Source organism: Staurois parvus, unplaced genomic scaffold, assembly GCF_062004578.1.
Source record: "Staurois parvus isolate SC_StPar_1 unplaced genomic scaffold, SC_StPar_1.0 ptg000287l, whole genome shotgun sequence".
Taxonomy (NCBI): Eukaryota; Metazoa; Chordata; class Amphibia; order Anura; family Ranidae; genus Staurois; species Staurois parvus.
The window spans coordinates 28169951-28179859 of NW_028318083.1; the positions used below are offsets into that span (position 1 = coordinate 28169951).

At 46.0% G+C, this 9909-nt stretch overlaps 1 pseudogene; it reads right to left on the minus strand.

The window, feature by feature from the left end:
- Positions 1–6343: 6343 nt before the first annotated feature.
- LOC149458469 (uncharacterized) lies at positions 6344–7241 on the minus strand (annotated as a pseudogene).
- Positions 7242–9909: the final 2668 nt, after the last annotated feature.

Below are 9909 nucleotides of genomic sequence, written 5' to 3' on the forward strand. Positions count from 1 at the left end.
TTACTTGGCATACATCTGCAACACTGGAAGTACCGACCATCGACTCATACTCAACATGTCAGAAGACATATACCGTTACATTCTAGTCAAGGTGGATCACTTTACAAAGTTTACAGTGGCAGAACTGACCCATGACCAGACCACCAAGGCTACCACACAGATGGGATGAAAGTCTGAAAATACAATCAAACAGCACATTCCTTGACAGGACACACCCTTCTATGCTATGTTTTTGGAGATGAGTATAGAAACTCCTTTTGTTTTTGAAGAGGCATTGGTGGCATAGACAACTGTAGGGTAAAATATGTTGGGTAGTTTGGATATAGAGTCCGTACGAAAGTGTGTCCCTTGAAGGAAGATAATATCTGCTTTGAGACTACGCAGAGATGCCAGTATTTGGAATATTTAGGCCTTTGGCATTCAAAGAGATTATTTTTAAGGTTGCAGGACAATTTGTCGGTTTATGTGATGCCATAACTTCTCTCTTTGTGGGAATGGATGGAGATGGGAGGGTTGTTTTTCTCGAGATATTGGTCAAGAGAGTTGGGTTTAGGAGAGACTTTTCACTCTAATAGAAGGTTGTGAGGGGTTTTACGATACAGTGTGGGAATATGGGAGAGGGGGGAAAAAAAGATGGGAAAAAGGGGGGGGGGAGAAGTAGGGAAGGGGTGGGATGTGGAGAATGTGAGAGGGTTAAATAGTCAAAAGAAGAGAAGGGGGAATACGTGTAGAGAAATCTAGTATTATGGGGGGAATTTGTCTCTAGTCCATAGAGGTCCATTATGTTGCTTAATTAGAGGATCTAGTATGTGAGCTATCATGTAAATTGCTCATGGGACTAAGGTGATATATCATATATACATCTATATCTATTTATCTATCGATCTATCTATCTATCTATCTATATATATATATGCTCCTTTTCTCTCTTTCGTCTATTGTTTTTGTTTTCAGGGGGAGTGTTTTGCAGGGTACAGGGGGGTGGTGTTTAGAGTCCATAGGGGATAGAGGGGTTGGAATTGGAAAGGCAGAGTGGTGTGCCAGGACCAAGTGGAGAACAACAACAGTCAAAAACATTTGTTAATCAACAAGTAAACAATGCTGTAATTAACCAATAGAGGTAATGCATATGATTATATAATTGTTCAAACTCAGTTGCCCAGAGGGCAGAGAAGAGCAGGTAGCAGTATTCATGGTGTACAGTGATTTATATAAAGTGTAGGGCACTGTATAGGATAGAGGTAGAGGAAGGGGTAAGGTAGTTTCAGAAATAATACGTTAATTTTGACAATCTCAGCTGTTCATGTAGGTTTCCACATTATTATTGATAGATTGTTGAGAAGAAGGAGAGATTCAGAGGATAATGAATAGGGGGAGGGAAGGGGTAGTATATAGGGAGGAGGGTAAAGGGTAGAGGAGGAGTTATGGTAAAAGTATCATCCCTTTTTCTCGGGCATAGGTGCGGAGAGAGTACATGGAAATAGGACAGGTCAGCAAGTTAACAAGTTAAATATGCAGATTTGTCTTGATATGGGGTAAAACGTGTATGTTGTCTTATACCATTTGAGAAAAAACATATACAAGTCTAAGAAATGGAGTTACCAGATGAAGTGGTTGAGATGGTGTAGGATGATGAAGTCTGCTGTGGGAAGGAGATGATAGTAAGAGTAGGGGTTCCGTAAGCGTACTTGTCCAAAAAAGACAAGATTGCAGGAATACAGAGATTCTAATGATCATTTCTGTTGATGTGATCACTTGAGGGTTGTGGTTGTCATAGGCGTCTGAATAAATAGTTGACACAAGGGGAAGTCTGAGGAGGGATAGAGCGAGTACATAGACATGGGGAAAGATGAATTACTGTATCCAGAAGAATACGTTGCTTGACCAAGTTAATTATACATGTCGCGCCTTTCAGTGTGCTGGAGAAGCCGTGAGGCTGCTACCTCCATGTATAGAAGGTGGTGGTGAAGACAGTGGTGTCAATTTCCGCCTGTGAGTTTGATGGTTAATTCTGATCTGGAAATCACCTTGGAAAGCTGATGATAGTAGCAACAGTAGATGTAGAGAGCTGTATCAATCTGGCACGTCGATCAGGGGTATGTCCAGCTGTTCGCAAAACTGGCGGAGGTCTACTGGAATGCGTGGGTTAGCAGTGCGGCCCATATGTGTGGCAGAGAGGCAGAATGAAAATTACCATCTATATGTGATATTCCTGGATCGTAACAGCTCTAGAAGAGGTTGGAGATCCCTCTGATGTTGTAGAGTGATATAAGATAAATCTTGATAGATTTTGATTTCAACACCATTATACGTAATGTGGTTGCGGTTAACGGGCTCTCAACAGAATTTCTTCCTTGAGTTGAAAACTCAATAGCAGGGGCGGACTGACCATTTGGAAACTCGGGCACTGCCCGAGGGCCCTGGGTCAGTAGGGGGCCCCATGAGATGCCCCTCATACCTTTTTCATAGGCTTTTTTCAGTTTGGGCAAGGACACAGGGGCCCCATGATCCCCTATTGCCCGTAGGCCCCATGAGTTGTCAGTCCGCCCCTGTTCAATAGACAGCAAACTACATCTCTGGAGGGATCTGTGTCCCTGCCTTTAGGCCTCAAGATGCTGTGTAGGCGCTCGTAATCTATGGGGGATTTCTTGTACCTCTCCAGAAGATCATTAAATACAGTTGAAACGGCTTGTGACAGTTAGTTTGGTTCAACTGTCTCAGGGAAGCCTTGCACCCTCAAATTATGTCTGTGTTCGCGTTTATCCAGGTCTTCCAGGTGTCTGTGAAGTTTGCGGATATGGAGGGTAAGAGAATCTATTGTTTGTTGTACCCTGTGGATTGCATTGTCATGGCGGGCTGTATATCTAGGCGGAGATCTGAGATGGCAGCAGAAAGTGTATCCTTGATGTCTGCTGTGATCATGTGAGGAGGTCATTTAGATTCAGTGGTTTGCCAGGTCGCAAGTCAGGTGGGGGAGGTTGTGTGTACCTTGCAGTTGTCGGGCTCATACTTGCAGAGTGGTAGAGCAGGATGCAGCCTGTGATGACATGGCAGCGTCTCTGGGCTGAGTCCGGAAAAGTCCCGGGGTGAGCAGGAACGGGTGAAGGAGGCTCTCCCCGAGGATTTTGCCATATTTTAGGTATCGATCCTGCGCTTATGGTATATGAAGGGACCTCTATGAGCAGGAGCTCATTGGCTAAGCAGCCATTCTAGACTGGGACCAGACCACGTCCCCCGCTATGTTCAATCATAAGCTCAGAGGGCCCACAAAATTATGGACCACAGTGCTTACAGACGGATTTGAACACACTCCCACTTTCTGTATTCAGGAAAAGGCCAGTCATGAGGGGCATAAGGAGAGTTGAAAACATCAGACTTTGGCCCTCATCCTGAGGACAGGGTGCTATCCTAACAAAAAAGCTTGTACAAACAAGGTAAATAAAAAAATTCTGTGGTAAGCAGTCCATAAGGAGGTTTTCAAAGAACCTGTGAGAGGCACACTTTGTACAGGATGGATTTGATGGTCTGTAAACTTCTCAGGGACAGCAAGTTCAAGCGGTAGAATGTAGAGGACTGTCCATTTACTCACTATGCTCAGATGCAGGTCCAGGCCCCTTTAACTCCAATTCATACAATTCCCTGTGTTTCTGGACATGCCAAGGAAATGTAAGCTCCTCTCATATCCCAAGCTTAGAGAAGCCACACTTGATGACTTGATGGGCAAGTGATCTGCAGCCATGTGAGCATTCCTCCATTGTAAGAACTGGTGTGCTGGAAGCCTTGCAGATGCCTAATAGCAAGCAGCTTGTCTGAAAGACCCAGCTTTTGTGAGGGACAGTTCTCTATTTGCTACCATAGTACTCCAATTCCTGAAGGGTTCTACTTTGTCCCCAGGCCTTAGATACCACCAGCTCTTTGACTGTGATACCAGAGCTTCCCTGAAATTCTCTCAGAGGTATAATATAGAGAAGAAGTGTAGGTAGCTATTTGTGTTTTGAACTGTTTCACCAAAGTAGTGACTCTGTTGTTATAGAGAGCTTGCTCTGAAGAGTCCATGTTTGTGCTGTTTTCATAATAAGTTTTGTAATATTCTACAATGTATGCATGTTACGTTTTTTGCCATACTGAACATATTTTGTATTATTGCTTTTAATTTTGCACCTATTTAGTAAACTGCAATTTACAATTACTTCCTGTGTAATCATTTGGCCTATTTGTTTAACTATCACCATCTATGACACTTGTACAATGACGTGACGGCTCTAAATCTTCCTGATTTTTCTGTTTGTGTGCTGCCAAGGCACCCCCTCCCATCTGTCCCTTCAGATTGCTTGGCTATTCTTATTCTGTTACTGGAATATGAGTGGCTTTATTGCTTTCTCTCATAATAAAAATTGGAAAACCTATTTTTAAAGAAACTATCATTTTTTTCTACTTTGATCCTTTGGGTCAGCAAACAGGCAAAAAATAAAATGTAAAAAATAAATAAAAAAATAAATAAACGCAACACTGGGGGTGCCTTGTTGATGCCATGTTGATGGGAGGCAAGGGTCCTCTCTGAACCTATGGATGTGGGGGGTCTGCAGGTAGGGAGCCTATTGGAATCTGAAAGCCTCCTTTAAAAAGGGACCTCCAGATATCCATCCCCTATTAACCCTACACATTCATAAAAAGTAAACTGTAAATAAAGACACACATTTTGACAAATCCTTTAATAAAAAAATTAAAACCACCCAAAAAGTCTCAATCATGATAAATGAGACACAATGCTTGCTGAAACCAAAAAACTCCAAGACCCATATGACACATTTGATCCCATTGCTGCATCTCGTCAAATGACAGATTCCCCACTAAAAGCTGAAACGCAAACTCTAAACAAGAAAAAAATCAGACGGAACATGAGTTGAAATAATCTGGAGGTGAATTGGCCTCCTCTATTTGATGTGATGTGGGTTGGTATTTCATGAATGGTGAATTAGGGGATGGCATTAGGGGATGAGCCCATTGTGAGGTCAACTAATAATAAACAGATGATCATCTGTTTACATCCACTAGTTTATAGAAATACATGGGTGTCCGTTTTTCATCCATAAACGGACAGATGAAAAATGGACATAGGGAGCGTCAGTGTGAAAGGACCCTAACTCTGGCTCTCATGTGAAGCCAGCACACACCTGTGCCATTAGCGTGCTTGCTTCTTACAAAATCTGGCATTAACCACCATTTTAAGCAGTGCCACAAGGTCACACTGCCACATACCCCCCCCCCCTTTGTTTTGAACAAGAGGGAGGAACACATAACCCCATCACTGCAGTTAGGACACCTCTGTTAACTGTGTAGGCCCAACTCTTTTGCCGGGTATGTTTCCACAAGCACGTCACTTTGGCACCTCTGTACCAGCTATCACAATGAGCAGTCCTAGCTTGTCTGACTTTTTTTTTTTAAAGGGGAATTCTACCCACGTCTTTTTCTGGGTGTGCTTCCACAAGCACTTATTCCTGAACAGTGGGGTTTCACTGGTCTCTCTAGTATCCCTTATACCTTTTGGCCTTGTATTCCTATGTTTCTTTTGACCTTTTTCAGACCTACTCTCCCAGAACTGTAGAGGGCCTACTTCTAGGGCACCTGTCAGGGATCGAGCTCTCTCACCATCTGATTCAATCTTAACCAGCACCATCTGTTTTTCAGGTTCACTAAGCCCTGTGTGGTTACCCTTGGCAACCAAATCATCTGAGATTAACACCACATTCTTCTGTTTATCATCAACAGCAACATTCCACAATGGAATACTCAGCTCATTATGGTCACCATCATGCGGAACTCTTGTCCCATTGTTTTCTAGGACAGTGTCTGAGGAGGGAGCACATACAAGCCAGCAGTTACTCCCTATGGGACCTTCTCAAAGTTTCACATCGCCCCCCCGTTGTCCAGCGTTCCATAAGTGACTGTTCTACCAAGCAACCTTTTTCAACACATTTTTGTACACAAGTCTCTTTAACCATTTCTCTATCCTCTGGTACTTCAGCTAATACCTCTGACCTGTCCAACAGTGCTCTAGAGTGCATCTCATACCCAAGATCAGTAGGAAGCAACCCAGCATACTGTGAGGCAACTTTCAACATGGGTTTGCACTTTTCCCTGTTACAGTTACCAGCACTGTTATTATTTCTTGTCAGAGTGTCTCTATGTGCCTTAATTTGCACCTCTTTGTGGACAGAATTTCTGCTACTGCCGCATCTGTTCTGGGCCCTTCCTTCTCATAAGGTCTAGTGGAGGAGGCAGTATATGCGCCATGTACCCAGCACCTCAGACCACATCAAAAGGAATGCACCCCATCACACCATCAGACTTCTAACATATCTGTCATTTCAGATTCCTCTAGCAGTTCCCCTGAGCGCTTTCTTCACCAAACAGCCGCTGGAAGCACTCTTGCATACAAGTAGCCAGAATGGCAGTAACCAATACCAATTTTGACCAACATTGCTTAACATCCCCTGTCTCCACTGATTGGTACTACGCAGTACCAGGCCACCCATCTGTGGTGGATACACGCAGGTGTACAGCAAAAGGGTTTTCACCAATTCCAACATTTCCAATAAAATCTCAGTGATTTCTATACACCCCACATCTAAACACAGAACTTTAGGGACTCTTCCCTTACTAGCAACGTGGAGGAGCTCATTCACTAAGAGTAGAGAGGCAGAGCCATTTAAAGAGACGTCCACCTCAGAGGTACTTGACACAACTTGCGGCTCCCCTTGAGCACTGCCAGATGCATGTGTCATACTCATCCTCTCACTTTCAGCAACACTGAGCCTCTCCAAGTCATTACCAATTATGTTGTCATTCTGACACTCAGCATTACTCATTTGTTGGCAGGTAAACAAAAACTCTTCCAAGCATGCACCATTATCAGATCCTTCTGACTGGAAGGGATCCATGTCAGCAGGAGCCCCTGTACCCTTGATCACTGGCTGCTCTGAGATTCCTCTATCTAGCATAGCAGTTGCTATGTCCACACCCTTGTTACATAGCAGAGCCTTGTCTAGCATGGTTATCAATTGTTTGGCCCAACTATCCCAATCCATTGTGCTTCCATCATAGGTGCTCCGCAGCACCGCATCAGCTGCTCTAGGAAGCACCTGGGACTCTGCAGCACAAACAGTATCTTCCACATCAACATCATTACATTTTTCAATAATAATACCTTTATTAGCATGATCATCAGAATTCATAGACATATCAACAGTGCTAATAGCTTTAGCAGGCTGTCTTTGCTTATTACCAACTGAAACCTATGTGCTGCTCAGCACACCACTCTTCCTCTCCAAAGGTAGTCTCTTGCCCAATTGGGGTGGCTCCACAGTTGTCCAGGGAAACCTTCAGCTCAGAATAGGAACAGTCTTACTATTCCAGCTGTCAGGTGTTGTACTCTTCAATTGAGGGCGTTGTTCCTTCTCTGCTGCGCTCTCAAAGGCAAATGTCCCCACATGGTTGCAGGGCAACATTACAGCCTTCTTAGACCCTCCAACAACTCCTGTAGGCAAAACAGATTTCCTATTGCCAGGGATAACAGCAGACCCAAACATATGGTCATACCTCTTGCAGGATGCTGGATACTTTGCCCTCTTTCCTATTCTGAGTACTTCACATACTCAACCATAAGATAAAACCACAGGTTTCTTGTGCTCGCTGACACCCTCTGCAAAAACTTTTCTTCATGGTTGCCAGTGGCGACAACAGACATTTTTACAAAAACATCTTCACTCCGAATTTGAGCTGCATCTCCGCTGCAGCCCCTCCTTTCCACAAACAGACTTTCTTCTTTTGCTATGAGAGAGCACATTCTCCTCCCTGCAGAACTTTTCCAGCACTCTCTAGACTGGATTGTTTCTAGGTATCTGTCGTAGTCATTTCAGTCATGACCCATCAATCAGTATACCCCTCGGTACTCTTTTGTCAAAAAAAACTGCACCAATTCAGCTCAGCCTCTGGGCCACCCTTTATAGGAAGCAATCATTGCAAATAGAGATGAGCGAAGTATTCAAAAATTCGATTCGACTGATTCGGCGAATTCGTGGAAAAATTTCGATTCGAGTCGAATATATTCGCTGTGAATTTAACTTAAAAAAGGGTGTTTCTAGGCTTCAGAGAGACTTAATATTAGTGCTGAACACTGTACCTTTAATTTAAATGCCCTTGGAGTCTGCTGGGGAAGAGAAATAATACTGTCAGGCAGTATGACATGCAGATGAGTGCCGTCGATCTTAGAATCACCGCACACTTCACTCATTTGGCCAGTCACGGGGCCAAAACCAGAGTGTGGAGCCACAGTGTGGCGGTGGAGGCAGCAGCAATGGGAGGCCATACAGCACCCTATGACAAAAATGGAAACCACCAGCAGTGTGAGGAGACCTGAAAGTGGCACATGGCAGAGTGTGGCGATAGAGACAGCAGCAATGGGAGGCCGTACAGGGACCCATGACACACTCTGGACCTGGCAGCAGCATGAGGAGGCGGTACAGGGGCCCATGGCAGATTACGGGCCTGGCAGCAGCATGAGGAGTCGGTACGGGGGCCCATGGCAGATTACAGGCCTGGCAGCAGCAATGGGAGGCCGTACAGGGACCCATGACACAATCTGGACCTGGCAGCAGCATGGGGAGGCGGTACAGGGGCCCATGACAGATTACGGGCCTGGCAGCAGCATTTGGAGTCGGTACGGGGGCCCATGACACACTCTGGACCTGGCAGCAGCATGAGGAGGCGGTACAGGGGCGCATGACAGATTACGAGCCTGGCAGCAGCAACTTGGACAGGAGGACGTTCAGTTTCTGCACCGTCTGGTGCGTGCTCGCAAACTGTTGTCTCTTGGAAACGGATTCCAAGAAAGACTGCTGACGGAATCCGTGAAGAGGAGTAGCAGGAGAAGGAGCATCTGAACGAGCGGAATATGCCAACAAGCGACAACAGGGGCCCATGACAGATTACGGGCCTGGCAGCAGCATGAGGAGTCGGTACGGGGGCCCATGGCAGATTAGGGGCCTGGCAGCAGCTATGGGAGGCCCGTAATCTGCCAGCACCCTATGTCAAAAAATTCTACACACCAGCAGTGTGAGGAGACCTGAAAGTGGCACATGGCAGAGTGTGGCGATGGAGACAGCAGCAATGGGAGGCCGTACAGGGACCCATGACAGACTCTGGACCTGGCAGCAGCATGAGGAGGCGGTATATAGGGGCCTATGGCAGATTAGGGGCCTGGCAGCAGCTATGGGAGGCCCGTAATCTGCCAGCACCCTATGTCAAAAAATTCTACACACCAGCAGTGTGAGGAGACCTGAAAGTGGCACATGGCAGAGTGTGGCGATGGAGACAGCAGCAATGGGAGGCCGTACAGGGACCCATGAGAGACTCTGGACCTGGCAGCAGCATGAGGAGGCGGTATATAGGGGCCTATGGCAGATTAGGGGCCTGGCAGCAGCTATAGGAGGCCCATAATCTGCCAGCACCCTATGTCAAAAAATTCAACACGCCAGCAGTGTGAGGAGACCTGAAAGTGGCACATGGCAGAGTGTGGCGATGGAGACAGCAGCAATGGGAGGCCGTACAGGGACCCATGACAGACTCTGGACCTGGCAGCAGCATGAGGAGGCGGTATATAGGGGCCTATGGCAGATTAGGGGCCTGGCAGCAGCTATAGGAGGCCCGTAATCTGCCAGCACCCTATGTCAAAAAATTCTACACACCAGCAGTGTGTGAGGAGACCTGAAAGTGGCACATGGCAGAGTGTGGCGATGGAGACAGCAGCAATGGGAGGCCGTACAGGGACCCATGAGAGACTCTGGACCTGGCAGCAGCATGAGGAGGCGGTATATAGGGGCCTATGGCAGATTAGGGGCCTGGCAGCAG